We start from the raw sequence: 18,922 nt of genomic DNA on the forward strand, positions 1-18,922 counted from the left end.
TAACTCTTGGGAAATTGTGAGAAGACTTTTGATTCCAATATCTGTGTCATGTGTAGTTCTTCTTTTGTAACATATTTTTTTCTATTGTCTATAGATCAAAGTTTTCTACTTTTTAATTGGTCATTGGTCTTAATACTATGCAGGATACTGTCTATTGAAGAATACTAGAAACTGAAGTTTAGTACTTTTGTTCGGATATACTTTGACTTGTGTTGTTACCTAGAAAATATAAGCTCTAATCTCTGTGAAGTGACTAAAATAAATGGATTCCAAAGAGTGTGTTGAAAAGTCCCTAGGCTACTGTTTAAATGGATTGTGTTCATTTGTGGTTCTCAGTGAGGTTAAATCCTACCCACAATTTCTTCACCTCTGCTTAGGGGTTGATATGTTGATCTTATCATACTTGAGCTCTTTAAAAGTTCGGTTCTGACTTCAGGTTCTTTGAGCTCAAATTTAGATTCATCTCTAGTAAGACTCCAGAATAGGCTGCCCAATACAATGAAGTATTTATCAGATTTAGAGCTTTATTTCTGCTACTAGTTATGCAGAAAATTCCCCAGTTGAGTAGTGTTGTCTGAAGGATGGTTTACCACCAGTCTGAGCAATTAATTTTAGTGTTTGATAAATCTTGATCCTAATATATTATATTAGCAATTTTGAACTCCATTTTCTTCTCTTCTCTGCGATGAATTTTTATGTATGAAACACCCTCTACTGCTACCACCTACCCACATCCCCATTCATATATTGAATCTAGCCTACTTTCTGAATGTTTGAAAAATTCCATGACCATTTGATAATTCAAGGACATAAACCAAAATAGAATTCCACCTCGCCTATTCATATTAGTGCCAAAATATCAAGGAAATATTAACACATAAAATTTAAATGTATAAAAGTCATAACTCAACATCATAAAATAATAATTCAAAGGTATTTAAACTTCCATGATTGTATACTATTTTATAAATAAATGGCAAAAAGACATTAAAAAAACTTCTTGACATCTCTAAATAAACACTCTAACCCAAGTAGAAATGCAAGAAAAATAATTAAAATTATAAATATCGCATGATGAAAGTATACACAAGCAAACTATTTTAAACATTGAATTTCTAAAGTCATTGTAATTAAAATATCAAGAACAACTCAGAGGTACCTTCTATAATCAGTATTATTCAACATTAATTTGGAAGATCTTACAAATGCAGTAAGAAAATATAATTAAATATTTTATATAAATATTGGAAGAGAAAAGAAATAATTGAGTTTATTTGAAGATAATTTGATTTTTCAAGTGGAAAACTCAAGAAAGCATAGTGAAAAAAGTATAAAAATAGAGTAACACATTAGGTTATAAGATTAAAATATGGGATAATTAACTTCTCTTCATATTGGTACATTTCAGTTGAAAACTTTTCTGGGAAAATATCTCCTTTACAATAATGAAAAAAACTGATGTGATCACAAAGATTAAATTTAATACGAAAAGTAGATCACTTACATGAAGTAATGATACTAGCTTACTTACAAATATATAAAATCTGAAAAATCTAAATAGATATTCCATAATCCTAAAAAGGAAGACAGAATATTATACAAATGTTTTTCTTCCTATACTGTCGAGAATGATTTCAAAGTTCATATGAAGGGATGTAAGCCAGATGCATATTATATGATTTCATATATATGAAATATCCAGAATAGGTAAATTCACAAAGACAGAAAACAGATTTGTAGTTGACAGAGGCAGAGGGGACAGAAGAATTGGGAAAGATTGCTTAATGTTTGGGAGACTTCCTATAGGGGTGATGAAAAAGTTCTGGGACTAGATAGCTGTGATGATTGCATAATAGTGTTAATGCACTTAATGTCATGGAAGTGCATACTTTGAGCTGACCTTGCAATTTCTCCAAATATGGGGGACTCTACTGCATAATTTGTGATGTGTTCATTCTTTTCCCTATTAAAAAATGATGAGTGGTGATGTGTCAATGTAGGGTCATCAATGGTAACAAAAGTTCCACTCTGGTGGGGGATCTTGATAACAAAGGAGACTACAAATGTATTAGGGCAAGAGCGATAAATTGCTGTACCTTCCATAAATTTGGGTATGAACCTGTAAGTGCTCTTTTTCAAAGATTTTAAAATGGAAATAATAATCATTATAATCATAAATATTAAGACTATGTAACTTTTACCTTATGATTTCACTTTCATGAATTTATAGAATTAAATCATAAAAATATATGGATCCAAGCATACTATTAAATATTTAAATATTTATAGCAGCTTATTTTTTATTTTAAATGTTTTTGAAATTTTTTGTTTTTATTTTGAAACATAATAATTGTACATGTCTAAGGGAAACAGTGTAATAATTGGTTTTATATTATATAATATATTATATATAATATAATATACCATGCACATTATATATCATATAATGCATCATTATTATATAATACATCATACAAAATATACCATAATTATGTATTATATTACATATTAATATATAAAATGTATTACATATACTAATATGCATTATAATATAACCACATATAACATATAATACATCATATATTGCATACTACATATACATCATATCAATAATATATTATATATTACATAATATAAAATATGCAATATAATATAACATACAACACATAATATAATATAACATATATAATATATGATAGATAATATATATAACTTATCATATTATATATCATATATAATGTATTATGTCATATATTACAATGTATATCATATATTAGATATTATATATCATGTCTTATTTATATATTATATAAAATATATTACATATTAAATATTATATTGCACAGTACATATTATTGTATTATATATTATATTATATTATATATTGCCTATTATGAATCATATAATATAAAATATAATATACTATATAATACATACTATATATTATAAAATATATAGCACATAATATATAAAATATAATATACAATATATGATATACAATACATAATGTGCGATATATATGATATACAATACATAATATGTGATAGATAATATAATACATGTAATATGTAATGTTACATACCATATTATATGTCATTTCATCAACTACTATATCACATATTATATATTATATTTTCACATATTATGTGTTAATTGTCACATATTATGTGTTATATATAACATATCATATTGTATACTATATAGTATATAACATATATCACATATCACATATCATATTATACTATATCATATTATACAACATATTGTATTATATTATATTATAATACATCATATATGATATAATATATTATATTGTATACTATATATCATATATCATATTTCTATATTATATATCATATAAAATTGCATATCACAGGTAATATGCAATATATTATATACACTGATCATATTATATATCATGTGCCATATAATATGCAATATATTATGTAATATATATTATAAGATACATCATATATCTATCATATAATATATAATATGATATATAATATGTAATGTGATATATGATATAATATATAATATATGATATATGATGTTATATAATATATAACATATTTTGTATTATAAAATTTGTGTGATATATAAAATCCAATATATAAAATGTCATGATATATGACATATATAGTATATGATATGATAACATATGATATATAATATTACATATTGTATTTTATATATTGTATTAAATATTAAATATTATGCATTATATATTTTATATTACCTATCACATATTATATATTACATATTGTGTGTTATATGTTATATGTTGTTTATTACATATTATATTGTATATAATATATAATATACTATAACATAATATATGATATATGATGTTATATAAATGCATTATTATGTCAAGATGAACCTTAACATGTAACCATAATGTACTAATAAGAACATTAAAAAAACAAAAAAGAGATTCAATTAGGGAAATGAACTTCTCTGTATTACATGAAATGATGAATTTATCAAGGGACTAGACCTCAGAAAATCAAAGTAAGTAAATTTATTTTTCCACCATCTGATACTGATACTGAAGACAACAGGGATTACCATCAGGAAGTAAAGACTGATATTAAATGGTGGAGAATAAGACAAATGAGAATTTACAAAGGTCAATTAGAACCATGTTTCTGTCTCAGTGCCTTCATTCACAATGATGCAGATGACCTGAAAAATGTGATGGCAACTAAAAGCACACAAAAGATGTTCTCAGACTAGGCCCAGCCTTTACCCAAAGAGGGAAATCCGTTGAAAGACACTATAGTCCCATATATCCTGATTCAAACTGAACTAGAAGATGAGTAACACCTAGGCATGTTGATGCTTTTGTGTAATTGCAGTTACTTGGGAGGCTAGGCAGAAAGATTACTTGAGGCCAGTCTGGGTGACTTAATAGACCCTGTCTCAAATTTAAAGGAAAAATTAAAAGGGCTGGTGATATGGCTTAGTAGTAAAGCACTCCTAGGTTCAAACACAGTACCACAAAAAGAAAAAAGAAGAGGGAGTAGGAGGAGAAAGAGAAGAGGAGAGGGAGAGGAATAGGGAGGAGAATGGGGAGAAAAAGCTACAACATGAATGAGTTTCTACTGTGCTGGCTGGCTGTACAGCAAACTTTAAAGTGAAAAATTGTCACTACCTAATTTCTACCTTTTACAACCCATGCACAATTTTCCAGTGACAAACATAAAAATACAATGAATTCTAGGAAATATGGTCCATCTTTGATGAACTGATACAATACAAAGCTATCAGGTCATAATATGTTATATAATTATTTTAAAATATCAGTTTTTGACCTGCAGGATTTCAATTATTTTTTAAATTATTTTTATTATTTTTTAGTTATATATGATAGTACTATATATATATATATATATATATATATATATATATATATATATATATATATTTTTTTTTTTTTTTTTTTTTTTTTTTCTATATTTCATCTTTTATTCAAGTTTGAATTTCCTTACAGAAAATTTAGAAAATACAGCTAAGGAAAAAAGAAGAAAATTGTCTCCAGAAAGCATAATTCACAAAGAGAGTAGCTGGCGATAGCTCACTGGTGAATTTTGTAGGAGCTTCCTGGGTGAGCACATTCATGTACACTATACATTCTATTTCTCAAATATGGATTCATATTGTGTTTGTGCTTTACAAATCTGCTTTTCCCCTCTACCAATATATCTTGAATATTTTTCCATATCATTAAATGGTCTTTTAAAACATGTGTTTTCATTTTTTTTTAAATGAGGAAAAAAAAGTAGTTTCTGTTGCAGAATTTCATGGTCAACTTGTTTAAATTTATGGCAAAATATATATATTTTTTTTGCCTTTCTCAGATTTTTTTTAAATTTTTTATTGTTGGTTATTCAAAACATTACATAGTTCTTGATATATCATATTTCACCCTTTGATTCAAGTGGGTTATGAGCTCCCATTTTTACCCCATATACGGATTGCAGAATCACATCAGTTACACATCCATTGATTTACATATTGCCATACTAGTGTCTGTTGTGTTCTGCTGCCTTTCCTATCCTCTACTATCCCCCCCTCCCCTCCCCTCCCCTCTTCTCTCTCTGCCCCCTCTACTGTCATTCATTTGTCCCCCTTGTATTATTTTTCCCTTTCCCCACACTTCCTCTTGTATGTACTTTTGTATAACCCTGAGGGTCTCCTTCCATTTCCATGCAATTTCCCTTCTCTCTCCCTTTCCCTCCCACCTCTCATCCCTGTTTAATGTTAATCTTCTTCTCATGCTCTTCGACCCTACTCTGTTCTTAGTTACTCTCCTTATATCAAAGAAGACATTTGGCATTTGTTTTTTAGGGATTGGCTAGCTTCACTTAGCATAATCTGCTCTAATGCCATCCATTTCCCTGCAAATTCTATGATTTTGTCATTTTTTAATGCAGAGTAATACTCCATTGTGTATAAATGCCACATTTTTTTTATCCATTTGTCTATTGAAGGGCATCTAGGTTGGTTCCACAGTCTTGTTATTGTGAATTGTGCTGCTATGAACATTGATGCAGCAGTGTCCCTGTAGCATGCTCTTTTTATGTCTTTAGGGAATAGACTGAGAAGGGGAATAGCTGGGTAAAATGGTGGCTCCATTCCCAGCTTTCCAAGAAATCTCCATACTGCTTTCCAAATTGGCTGCACCAATTTGCAGTCCCACCAGCAATGTACAAGTGTACCCTTTTCCCCACATCCTCGCCAGCACTTGTTGTTGTTTGACTTCCTAATGGCTGCCAATCTTACTGGAGTGAGATGGTATCTTAGGGTGGTTTTGATTTGCATTTCTCTGACTGCTAGAGATGGTGAGCATTTTTTTCATGTACTTGTTGATTGATTGTATGTCCTCCTCTGAGAAGTGTCTGTTCAGGTCCTTGGCTCATTTGTTGATTGGGTTGTTTGTTATTTTATTGTCTAATTTTTTGAGTTCTTTGTATACTCTGGATATTAGGGCTCTATCTGAAGTGTGAGGAGTAAAGATTTGTTCCCAGGATGTAGGCTCCCTCTTTACCTCTCTTATTCTTTCTTTTGCTGAGAAAAAAACATTTTAGTTTGAGTAAGTCCCATTTGTTGATTCTAGTTATTAACTTTTGTGCTATGGGTGTCCTATTGAGGAATTTGGAGCCCGACCCCACAGTATGTAGATCGTAGCCAACTTTTTCTTCTATCAGACGGAGTGTCTCTGATTTGATATCAAGCTCCTTGATCCATTTTGAATTCACTTTTGTGCATGGCGAGAGAAAGGGATTCAGTTTCATTTTGTTGCATATGGATTTCCAGTTTTCCCAGCACCATTTGTTGAAGATGCTATCCTTCCTCCATTGCATGCTTTTAGACCCTTTATCAAATATAAGATAGTTGTAGTTTTGTGGATTGGTTTCTGTGTCCTCTATTCTGTACCATTGGTCCACCCGCCTGTTTTGGTACCGGTACCATGCTGTTTTTGTTACTATTGCTCTGTAGTATAGTTTGAAGTCTGGTATCGCTATACCGCCTGATTCACACTTCCTGCTTAGCATTGTTTTTGCTATTCTGGGTCTTTTATTTTTCCATATGAATTTCATGATTGCTTTCTCTATTTCTACAAGAAATGCCGTTGGGATTTTGATTGGCATTGCATTAAACCTATAGAGAACTTTTGGTAATATCACCATTTTGATGATGTTAGTTCTGCCTATCCATGAACAGGGTATATTTTTCCATCTTCTAAGATCTTCTTCTATTTCTCTCTTTAGGGTTCTGTAGTTTTCGTTGTATAAGTCTTTCACCTCTTTTGTTAGGTTGATTCCCAAGAGTACAATATATTTTGACAGATCATACATATATGGAGTATAACTTCCCATTTTTGTTGTTGTACCTGATGTGGAGATACCCTGGTGGTGTATTTATATATGAACATAGGAAAGTTATGTCAGATTCACTCTACTTTCTTTCCTATCCATATCTCCACTCCCTTCCATTAATTTCCCTTTGTTTAATGCAATGAACTTCTATTCACTCCCTATACCTTATTGTGAGTTACCATCTGTATATCAAAGAGAACATTTGGCCTTTGGTTTTCTGTGATTGGCTTATTTTGGTTGGCATGATATTCTTCAACTTCATCCATTTATTGGCAAATGCCATATTTTTGTTCTTATTTATGGCTGAGTAATATTCCATTGTGTATATGTAACAGATTTTCTTTGTCCATTCATCTGTTGAAGGGTCCCTAGGTTGTTTCCATAGCTTAGGTATTGTGAATTGAGCTGCTATAAATTGATGTGGATGCACTGTAGTGTGCTGATTTCAAGTCCTTGTTATATAATTATTTTAAAATACATACCCAGGAGTGGGATAACTGGTGATTAGTATTTTTAAATGTATCTAAAGTTTAGATTGGCAAACTAGCTGGAAGAACGAATTCAGTTCCCTAAATACTTTTGTAAATATAATTTTATTGGGACATAACCACAGCCAGTCTTTACCTATTGCCTATGGCTACCTCTTCAGTCTACAGGCAGAGATGGGTTGTGGTGACAGAGAACATATAACATATGGAGATGAAAGTATTTATTATATGATGCTTTATATAGACATTTTTGTTTACCCTATTCTTGAAGTCTGCAAATATAAACAACACATCAGCAAATAAACCGTTTATGTAGTTAGCTTTGTATATATTTTATGAACTTTTAGAATTTTATGAAGGTAGTTATATTATAACATTATCATCTGTTTCCTCAATGGCAACTATAGGCAAGTAAGTAAAATGAGATTTTCCTATACCTAAGCTTGGGAACTTCTATTTTTATGAGTGTTTTATATTTAATCACTTAAAATATCAAGAAAATAAAAATTGTTATGGCCAACTACTGAAAAAACAAAGCAGTATATAAAAATAAAACAAACCCTTTAAAAATAGTATAAGCATTAATTTTACACATTGAGTATTATTACTGACTCACTGCAACATAATAAAGAAAATATTTTTTTTTACTCTGGTTTCTAATACAGAATTCCTAAATCCTTAGAAATCTTCTCAATGGGAGTAAATATAGGAACATCATTTGTTCTAATGTGGTAAATCTTGGTGGGCCTCTAGATAGCTTCATGATCATGGTTGGTCAAGACAAAACATTGATTATAATCCTGGCACTTTCAGACACATTCCCCAATCTGCACATAGAAAAAAATTAAGGAAAATCAATATGAATATTTAGCTCACAGAATATATACAATTAGATAACATATTTAAACTGAATGGGGAATACAGAAAGGAAGAAAAGTCCTGGTGATTTTGTGGAGCATAAGATATATGTAGTACAACTATGCTATTGTGTAAATGAAAGGTTACCATGTACAATATTTTGCACTATTCATTAAAATTTGAATGAATCTGTGCACTTGAAATGATTTGATAAAGTTTCATTTAATATTAATACTTTAAAAAATGTTTATAATAGTTAATATCAGACCCCAGAATTTAAGGATTCAGTCTCACATGTATTCTCTCACTGTAGATGCTAATCACAAATTCTCAGTCATTTATATGTCTAAAATCTGATTACAAATGAGAGGATTTCATAGCCTCCTCCACAGGTTACTTGCATGATTCATGGTATCCAGGGAGCACTTCATTTATGTTTAATCTTTAATTACAAAGGATACAACTCAACAAGTGCTAAATGGAAACGATATATAGAGCAAAGTATGTGGAATGCATAGAAATTCCATGCTCTATCCAGCTGTGTCACCTCCTAGCACCTCAATGTGTTCATCAACCTTAAAGTTCCTCAGTTTTTATATGTTAAGATTTTTTTAATGATAGTTTCACCATGTAGGGATGATTGATTTTTTAAAAAAAATTTATTAGTTATCGATGGACCTTTATTCATTTATTTATTTATATGTGGTGTTGAGAATCGAACCCAGTGCCTCACACATGCTAGGCAAGTGCGTTTCCACTGAGCCACAACCTCAGCCTGGGATGATTGATTATTAATTCAAATTCCACTAGATCTCCCTAACCTATAGGTTAAAGAACGTGTCTGAAAGTGCCAGGATATTAATCGAGGCTGGCAAACAGCCTTCATCATAAAGCTATCTAGCGACCCACCAAGATTTACCACATTAGAATCAAAGATGTCCCTATAACAACTACCATTGAGGAAATTATAAAGGATTTAGAAATTCTGTATTAGAAACCAGGGTAAAAGAACATACACACACACACACACACACACACACACACACATTCTTATTATGCCACAGTGAGTTAGTAAATAATTTTTAATGCTTAAAGTTAAGCTTAATTTATTTTCTGTTGAATTTATTTTACTTGAAACTGGAACCATAAAGACGCTGAGCTGTTTGTCATGATTTTTAAAAATCATCATAGGTTTATATAAAATAAAATTTATTTTGTACTTTTAAAACATTTTGTACTTTTAAAAACAAGTAACTATAAAAAATCACTTGTACTTAGTTTTGAAAAGAAAATTTTGAGAAATGCAATTTTATTAAACAATAATATATATAGCAATTATTATATCTTTTTTGAAGAATTGGCCCTTTGTTATTATATAATTACCTTATTAGTTTCTTGTGACAGCTCTTGACATGAAGTCTAATTTGTCTAATATAAATATAGTCACTGTTGCTCTCCTTTAGTTACTATATATGTGTACTTGAATGTGAAGCATGTTTCTTGTGGAGACCATATAAATGGACCTTAATTTTTAATGTTTTTATTAATATATTATAGTTATAAATAATCATGGGGTTCATTTAGACATACTCATACATACATTGAATAAAATTTGCTCCTCCCTTCCCTGTTCCCCTTCATCTATCCCACTTGTCTTCCTTCTGTTTATTTACTGTTTTAAATTGGTATATATATATATATATATATATACACACACACACACACACATATATATATATATATAAATTTATTATGATGTATTCATATATGCACATGGCATAATTTGGTCAATTTTATTCTGCAGTGGCCTCCTTCTTCTGTCCTTTCTCTATCCCTTCTATCCCCTTTCTCTTCTTCACTAATCTCCCTTCTGTTTTCATAGGGTCTTCCTTTTTTCCCTTATTCACTGTAACTTCTGGATATGAGATAAAGCACTTGAGCACGACTTTCTGAAACTTGCTTATTTTACTTAGTATGATGTTCTACATTTCCATTCATTTACCAGAAGATGCCACATTTTTATTCTTCTTTAGGGCTGACTAAAACTTGATTGTGTGTACATATATACTGCATTTTAATCATGTATTAATCTGTTGATGAGTACCTGAGCTAGTTCCTTTACTTGGATACATTTTGCATTTATTTGTTAGCCATTTGTATTTCTTCTTTTGAGAAATGTGTAGCTATTGATTGGGTTATTTGGGGATTTTTTTATTATTTATTTTTTGTATATTCTGTATATCAATCCCCTGTCAGAAAAGTAGCTGCCAAAACTTTATCATATCGTGTAGGCTCTCTCTTCATGTACTTAATTGTGTCTTTGCTGTGAAAAAGCTTTTTTTTCCCTCTCATCCTGCACAAAACTCAAATTTAAAAAAATTCAAGAATTAGGACAGATACTTTGCAACTGCTAGAAGAAAACATAGGGTCAACACTCCAACATATTGGCATAGATTTCCTTAAGGAAACTCCTAAAGTTCAAGAAATAAAACCAAGAATCAATAAGTTGGATGCCTTCAAATTGAAAAGCTTCCATATAGCAAAGGACAATGATTTCTTATCTATTCAACAAATTGTTGCGTTTTGATTGAAGACTATAATATTCATTAATATTTAAAGTTCTTACTAATAAGAAAGAACTTATTATTTCAAGTTTGTTAATTGTGTTCTTTATATTTTGTAGCTATTTTGTCTGTTTTCCATTCTTGCTGCCTTTCTTGGATTTCTTTTTTGAAAAATATTTTGATTACTTTTTCATTTCCTTTTGTGTACATTCTACAGGTATTTTCATTGTGATTATCATGAAAATTGCATAAAACATCTTAAAATTATACTAATTCTTTTGAATATTTTTTAGTTGTTTAGAGACCTTAATTTATTTATTTATATGTGGTTCTGAGAATCAAACCCAGTGCATCACACATGCCAGGCAAGTCTGCTACCACTGAGCCCTAGCCCCAGCCCTATACTAATCTTTTCTAAGCAGATAACTTCAATTGCATATAAAATTGTACTCTTTAATACCTCCACCCTCCCACCTTATATTATTGATGTCATAAATGACATCTGTTTACATTATGCATGTGTTATCATAGATTTATAGTATTTATAATTTTTAAATTCTGTATCAGAATTAACAGTAATTTGTAGATGAATGTTACAATACCACAAGATGCTATTTTGTTTCTATATTTACATTTATTGGAGAGCTTTGTATTTTTATATGCTTTTACATGGCTGGTTAGTATCTTCACATTTCAGCTGAAAGAACTTCTTTTATTAATCATTATAGGGCACATGTAGTGCCAATGACCTTCTTTAATTTTTGCTTTTTTGGTAAGTTATTAATTTCCCCATAACCATTGAAAGACATTTTGCCAGATAGAGTATTCTTGGTTGACTACATTTTGTTTACTTTCAGTTCTTTAAAAATGACATCCCATTCTCTCAGTCTACAAGGTTTCAGTTTAGAAGTGTACTGATAATCTTATGGACGTTACCTTTAATATGCTACTCATTTTTTCTCTTGTTGTATTCAAAACTCATTGAGTTTGTTGAATTTGTATGTTCATTTCATTACTTAAATGGTAAATTTGGAGCTCCCATTTCTTCAAACAGAATCTTCATCACTTTGTCTCTCTACTCTCCTTCTGAAATTTCCACAATGCATATTTTGGTCTATTCAATGGTGTCTTAAAAGCCCCTAAATTCATCTTTCTTTGTAACATTTTTTATTGTGTTCTCTACTTTGAGAATTTCAAATAACCTGTCTCCAAGTTCATTATTTCTTCTTTTCTTTTTTATTAATAATATTTAGTTGTGAAGGAAACAATACCTTTATTTTATTTATTTATTTTTATGTGGTGCTGAAGATGGAACCCAGTGCTTCACATATGCTAGGCAAGCGCTCTGCCACTGAGCTACAACCCCAGCCCACTATTAATTCTGTCTTTGGCTTGATCAAGTCTTCTACTGAACCCCTGTAGTGAATTTATAATTCAACCAATATATTTTTTAACTCCAGAATTTTGGTTTTGTTCCTTTCTATGTTTTTGTTGCTAGTCTCATTTTTTCCATGCATTGTTTCATGATTTTCAATCTGTGTTCTAGCTCATTGAGAATCTTTTAACATGATTATTTTTAATTCTATGACAGGTGATTAAAATACCTCCATGTCTTTGAATTTCATTTCTAAAGATTTATTTTGAAGTTTTGATTGGGACTCACTTCCTTGTATGTTCTGTTCTCATTTTTGTTTTGCACACTTTGTGCTCTTTCATTGAAATTTGTGAGGTTGATAAAGCAGCCACTTCTTGTGGTCTTATTGACTGGATTTTTACATAAGAATATATTTTTTAAAAATATTTTTGTAGTTGTGGATGGACCCGATATGTATATTTCATTTGTTTATTTTATTTTATTTTTTTATGTGGGAATCGAACCCAGTGCCTCACACATACTAGGCAAGTGCTCTACCACTGAGCCACAACCCTGGCCCATAAGAATATCTATATAAATCTACCCAACTAAAGTTTCTGTGAGTCTTTTTTCCTTAAATATTTATTCTTTTAGTCGTAGTTGAACACAACATTTTTATTTTATTTATTTATGTTTATGTGGTTCTAAGGATCCAACCCAGGGCCTCACACTTTGGAGGCCAGTGCTCTACTGCTGAGCCACAATCACAGCCCCTCTGTGATTCTTTCAAAGCTTTTTAAGGGATGTATGTTATGTGGGTTTGTGCATGAAATTTTCCAGTTAGAACTTTGCCTCTGTTTCTTTTTCAGTTGATTATTCCTTGCTCTACCATTCATTATCTCTTCCTCCAGTTTTCCATAGCAGTGCATTCTTTCTGGTGCTGTAATAAACTACTGAGCTTGCCCTTATTCTCTGTAGCCCCCAGGCATTCAAACTATTCTGGTTCCTATCAAAGCTCAAGTCAGATGGGATAGAAACCAGGGTTTGAAGTCACCTAACCCCGAAGAAGTCTAACTTTGGTGGATATAAACTCTATTCTTATCTTTTGATCCTGAGAGAGAAAAAGGAGTTGGAGTTTTCTGTCATTATGCTATATTGTGCTGGCTGGAAGGAGAGGTTCTGGTGAAAAATTAGAGCAAACGTCTTACCCAGTTAGATGTGGTTACTTTTGGCTTTGTACTTGCCTAGGAGGCCACAATCTATGAATTGTTTTCTGGAGATCTTCAAATAGCAATGTGTTATCTGTATTCTAGTTGACTCTGTGTCTCCATAGGATGTAGAGAGCCTGGAACTTTCTATTTCATCTTTTTGTTGATATCACTCCCAGAATTCAATAATTTTAATTATTATAGTCTTCAATGTTCAAACATTGCTAATGATTGTTGATAGACTATGCTTTTTTTAAATTTATTTTTTTGTATCAAGGATTGAATCTAGGGATGTTTAACCACTAAGTCACATCTCTATCTCTTTTTTATTTTGAGAAGGGTCTTGCTAAATTGCTTAGGACCTTGCTAAATTGTAGAAACTGGCCTTGAACTTGTGACATTCCTGCCTCAGACTCCTGTATTGCTGGGATTACAAGCATGTGCCACTGTGCCCAGCAAATCATCCTTTATTTTAATTATGTATAGTGAATGCGGACTTTTGTGTGATCTTCAAATTCAAAATAATCTCATTTTATTTTTCTTGACTACTCATAGAAATAACTTTCTACAATTAAGAGAAAGTCACTCACAATGAATATTGAAATCATATGAAGGTAGGAATTTTTAAACATAAAAGTGAATGAAAATACTTTAATGGGGAGAGGTAATGTTGTTAAGTTTCGATGTCATACTACAAGCAAAGAACACAGCAAAATGCAATGTGCTTAACATTACAATAGCTAGAAAAGTATTTTCTCTCACTAAAAGTTGGATTTTGTTTGTTTATTTATTTATGAAGTACTAGGATTGAATTCAAGGGCATTTTACCACTGAACCACATGAACAGCCCCTATGTATGTATGTATCTATCTCTCTATTTCTGCTCAAATGATATTTCCTCAATGGAGTGGTGAGAGGATTGGAAATAGGCCAAATACAAATCTAGAGAAAGCGGGACTTGTTGGAGCAACCAAACTCCTCATGGGAGAGAGACTGGCCATGAACAGACTGCACACATTTATTATATAGGTTTAAATATCAAAAGGATTTATTGTGAGAAAGCTTCTTCAAGATAAATAAAAATGAGATTGTAAGGGAAACAGCCTAACTGGGGGTTATCAGCTTAGGTCCATATCTCTTCTATCTCTGGGCAGCTGGCATTTGAACTCAAGGCTATTGAACTAATAAATTCCATGACAGGCACAGAATTTTTCCTCTTAACAATTTTCCCTTGAGGGGCCATCTCAAATGGATAAATTTCTCAGCACCTTTTGGCCAGAAATCCACATGGGAGGTGTCACTGCTGTTGAGGACAGTTCAAAGCAATGTTTCATTCAATGCTCCTAATATTTATTTATTTATTATTTTGAGGCAGCATCTCATTTAGTTGCCTAAGGCTGGCCTCAAACTTACAACCAAATTCTCCTGCCTCAGCCTCCTGAGTAGCTGGGGTTACACATATATGCCACTCTACCTTGCTAAAAGTCTAGAATTTTAAGTAATTTTTCCTCTGTAATAATTCTTATGAATGTTTACATTACCAAAGTTCTGTCTCAGTAGTGTTTGCCCTCACTGCCAGCACCATTTTTCAATGCCTGTGCACCATTCTTATACAAGTCATCTTTGCACATCTTGAGACCAGTACTTTTCAGGATTTGTCCTTGGGTTCATTGCTAAATTTCCCACAGTGATAGCTAACAATAGCCTGTAAGAAATTTAAGCTTTACTTATGGATTGGAGATAGGAGAATGGGATATCAACATATTTAACATTTATATTCTTTCTTTGCTATTTGCAGGAATGGCAGTAATCCTGTAAATACAGGATTTCCCCTATCAAAGCCATCTTAAAGATAACTCTCTGCAATTTTACTAAAGATAATTGCTAGGGAAACCCATGCAAAATAAAATTTAACAGACTAATAATGAGAGAATATGACAGCCTATGTTATAGGGAGTCGTTTTCCACAGAAGAGCTTACCTTTATGATAGTTTGCACTGGATACAACTTGGCCCCATGAGGCTATAATAAATATGATTATTAGCAGCTTCTCTTTTGTTGATTTTTTATCTCCTACTCATCCTGTAAATAAATAAACAAAAAAATTATATGTGAAATCTTGTTTTTCCACTATAACTGTACTACATTTTTATAATTTTTTTCAAATTAGATATATAACTGATATTGTGAATACTACAAATGGTTAATTTGCATTATATATTTATTCGGTATTTTGTTTTTAAGATTTTAGTATAAAGTTGAAAAACATTAAAAATAAATTTATAAGTAACTAGCATCACTATCTTCTTTTACATATGGTAAGTCTGCTAAGATTCATGTTTTGCAAATAGTAACAAATAATATTTTACTTTCATTTCTGTCTTCTTTTCTTCTTTCTCTAACAATTGACCCTAACCTCATTCTTTATATTCAATTTATTTAACTCATTTTCTTTTGTTTTTATTTTCATAAAATATAAGTGCTTTATGTTTTAACTCATTTCTGTCAGTCTTTCAGTTTTTTATTTGTTTTTTAACCTCTCAGATGTTATACTGTTTTAAATTATTTTCCTTTACTTTAAATATTTGATTTTAGGAGCTTGAACAAGACCTGTCAATTCTTTCAGAGAAAGAGGCAAGATGTAAAAATTCTGATTGTAGGGAAATGCAGCTAGAATTAAGAAAGTGCTCCCAATGAGGCAGAATGAGAAACAAATAGTATTTTTCACATAAATATAATGTTTGCATTTTAGAATGACAAGATCTCTCTCTTTGTGGACAAATTTAAGTACAAATTTGAAGCAATTATTCCCATGATTCTGACAGGCATAACAACAGTTTGTCTTTGAAAAGTTTTCTAATTCTATGAGTCAAACAAAAATGCACAGTTTAATGAGGGAATGTAAATTGAAGATTTTTTCTACTTAACAATTGAAATCATTAGGAGGACAAATAACTTGTTGCTCTTTCCTTATAAATAGAAGAAAAATTTATGAAACTATACTACTTATATGATAATTCACACTTCTAAAAATAAATTTAGTATGGGGTTGGGGTTGTATCTTAGTGGTAGAGTGCTTGCCTAGCATGTGTGAGGTCCTGGGTTTGATTCTCAGCACCATATAAAATAAATAAATAAATAAAATAAAGGTATTGCATCCATCTACAACTACAAAAATATTTTAAAACATACATTTTACATTATATTTCACATGTTATAATTAAAATGTAAATGACCTATATGTTTTATTTCTCAAAATAACTATTTGAGACAACTGCTATCATTACAGCAATTGAGCACATGAAGATCTTGAGGCATTGAAGATTAGGTAATTTTCTCTTTTTGTACATCTAGTAGATGGGAATAAAAGGTTCAAAAACTTAAACTTTGGTACTGATCAAAAATGCTATTGTTTTCATTATGTGCAAATATATACTCAGTAGAATAAACCTTAAAGAGCAGAACATAATTACACCATCAATAACCTTCCAAAGTTATCATATGGTCTTGTCTGTGGTTCAAAATTTCAATGATTAGTTTTTTACCTTTTCTTCCTTCCTTCCTTCCTTCCTTCCTTCCTTCCTTCCTTCCTTCCTTCCTTCCTTCCTTTCCTTTTTTTTCTTTTAACTATGTGAACTTGGGAAAATCATGGAAATTAACTATCCAGAAGTTCCTCTGTAAATAAGAATACAGGACCTACCTATGAGAAAATAGTTATGAAAATTAATTAAATAATTAAACACATATAAGATATATTTTAAAATTCCTGGTCACATAGTGAAGCAATATGTATTTTTTTCTTAATCTGTGCAATATGCATTGATCTCTCTCAAGTCCATTGATGTTTTCTGGATTGTGTTGAACCTGCTAATTAGCTTTTTTAAAGCTATTTTCATTTCACATACTATGTTGTTCATTCAGAGCTATTCCAAGTTTTTTGCATAATAGATGTAGTCTGTTTTAACATTACATATTTGAACATTCATGTAGGCATAGTTTTCCAATAAAACCCCATCCTATCAATTATAATTATTTCAAACTTTCCTTTAGTTCCAGTATTTTATATAATATTTACATATGTTTCTGGTGATTGTTTTGTCTTGGTAAAATGTGATATTTTTGCTTTTCCATAAGTCTTATTGTTTTTAATGTTTTAAATTCTATATTTATTTTAGACAGTAAAGACTGAGGTAAATAGTTTTTATGCTGATATGAGCATGCCTTTTCTTCTGCTATGTCTATAATATATGGGGATGAGATGATACATTTTGGAGTTTGGCTTTATTTGAGGATTGTCATTACTATTTGCATCCTCATTGTATGATTAGCTTCAAATAATTGCTGTGATAACATGAGGTAAGTGAATATGGTAATTTTCCAGAATAAGAAGAATATAAACAGACACATCAGCTGATTTGATATAGATAAAGAATGAATAAACTATGTTTATTTTATATATTTACATATAATATATTATTATATATTTTTAAAAATCCATATATTTTGAACATGTTGATTATGATGTAAAAATTCTTTCAGAGTTTCTTGACAGTATAAAAATGATTTGTGGTTTCTGAACTACAAATAAAACAAGAAAAAAGTGTGAGTGTGGGTAAAGTAAATTATACTATTCTAATATATGATTGTTCATTTAATATAAGATTTCTAAATATATTCTATAATAGGTTAAACTTCTATGGAATATTCCAAGCAACTACTGTACTGTAGTATCACTTTAATGAAAAATAAAGACAATGACAGGTTGGAATTAAAAGGGTAAAAAGTTGTGCCATAGTACATAATCCATAAAAAGCTAATTTTGGCCTTATTAATGTCAAAGTATTAGTTAAGAAATATTTCCAGAGAAATAGAGGGAAAATTTACATGGCAATTAGCCAAGTTAATATTTAAAAAACTAAATTTTGTATATATTTATTCACATTCATCCTTCTTATCGATTTTGGAAATAGAGTTCATGAAGTTTGAATATATGTTGCTATAGAAACAAATAACAATGAGTTTCAAAATTGAAATCATACAGAGAATATTCTTTAACCAAAATTAT

The sequence above is a fragment of the Marmota flaviventris genome, chromosome X, assembly GCF_047511675.1.
Source record: "Marmota flaviventris isolate mMarFla1 chromosome X, mMarFla1.hap1, whole genome shotgun sequence".
In the NCBI taxonomy this organism is placed as follows: Eukaryota; Metazoa; Chordata; class Mammalia; order Rodentia; family Sciuridae; genus Marmota; species Marmota flaviventris.